Raw genomic sequence first — 1574 nt, 5'->3', positions numbered from 1 at the left:
CCCCGGGGGCGGGGGGGGGGGGGGGGGGGGGGCGCTCTTGAAAATTGGGCCAAGCTGTTCGGTGAAGGTTCGCGACGCGGGACTCACCTCCATTCTCTTCCTTCACTCTTCCCCCACACTCTGCAACAGGTCGGACTCACGAAAGACTTCAATCAGCATCACAAACATGAGCCAAAAGCACATACCCACCCACCCAGCCCCGCGTTTGCGCCTGCGCGCAAGCTTGCGCGCACGCGCACATCACACACATGCACACGCGCGTGAACAGCAATTGCAACATTGAGTCCATGACTGCACTGAGCGCTGCCCGACTGGGCTAGCGTTCCAACCTGCAAAACACAGATACATTTTTAAAAATCATGAAAATTAAAAAGAAAAAAGAGAATTCATTGATAATTCTAACTCAGACGTTAACAAGGGCAGAAGTTTACTATGCGCAGATACTGTGAAATGCCCACCAGTGTTACAGCTTTCTGTTATAGCAGATGAATGCCATGTTGGGCAACTATGTCATAAATTTCTGCTCCTCTCTTAATGAAATAACCTGACCGGTAACGCAAGTAACTATTTATTTTTCATGCTTTTTTCCTTAAGGAAAGGACTCTCCACATACCATCCTCTGAACAGCTCTTCAGAAAGTCCCTTGACAGTTAAACTATTTAACGTGAAATCCATTAACTGGAATAATTGAGTTTATTTTTACAATAAATTCACTGAGTAAGTAAGTTGCAGCTGGAATTCTGACCTTTGTGTTTGGACTGATATCTAGCTAAAGGAAAAACTTAAGAGGGGAATATTTATTTAAATCTACCAGTTAAATTTGCTGGTCAGGTCCCTGGCTTATAACATGCAAAAGAGTAATTAGTTTAAGAGTCCTTCCAGATCCTAACTTCTAAAGCAACCAGGAGAGGAACTTTTAGAATGGAACATCGCGTCCCATTGCTGCCAACATGGCTTTGTCAGTGGTTCCTACTTTCTGTGAAGGCACCAGCTTGTGATACGCCATCTCATTTCACTTTGCATGTGAGACAGAAAACAAAATCCACCAACCGTGTGAACTAATTAATATGCTGGCTGCTACCTTGCATCAATTAATGGTTTGATCACACAGGTTTTTCGTGGGGTTACATCTGTGAATAGCCTGTTTTCCACATGTAAATTTGTGCCTTACACCCTGAGTTGTGTACACTTGCAAACTGTCATTATGATCAACTTTTCCCCCTTTTGAAATAAATGCAGATATTTATTTAACCCTCCCTCCCCCCACCCCCAGTCCAGCCCTCTGGAAGATTAGTGCCCAGCAGACGGAAGAAGAATGCAGTGGTGATGGTTACAATCCTGCAGCCTGGGAAAGCTGGGCGACACCACACCCTCCGATTCACACATTCTTCTGGTCATGCCAACTCCAACCACGCTTTGGCCATGCTGCCAAGCGTGGACCCCAGTGTTGTGGGTGGCAAATCTCCTTTCTTCCTCCAGAGCTCCCTGCTTCCCTTGTATTCTCAGATCATTTCAAAATGATGATATCCTCATTAGCCAGCAGAAAAGGGACTAACGTCCCAGTCCTTATTCCT

At 45.5% G+C, this 1574-nt stretch overlaps 1 pseudogene; it reads left to right on the top strand.

The window, feature by feature from the left end:
• Positions 1-1326: 1326 nt before the first annotated feature.
• LOC103091542 (uncharacterized) overlaps positions 1327-1574 on the top strand; it is a 3588-nt pseudogene continuing 3340 nt past the window's right edge.

Source organism: Lipotes vexillifer, unplaced genomic scaffold (genome assembly GCF_000442215.2).
Source record: "Lipotes vexillifer unplaced genomic scaffold, Lipotes_vexillifer_v1.1 scaffold91, whole genome shotgun sequence".
NCBI classification, from domain to species: domain Eukaryota; kingdom Metazoa; phylum Chordata; class Mammalia; order Artiodactyla; family Lipotidae; genus Lipotes; species Lipotes vexillifer.
Note: the sequence above shows the minus strand (reverse complement) of the source record. Positions and strands in the feature narration are given on the sequence as shown.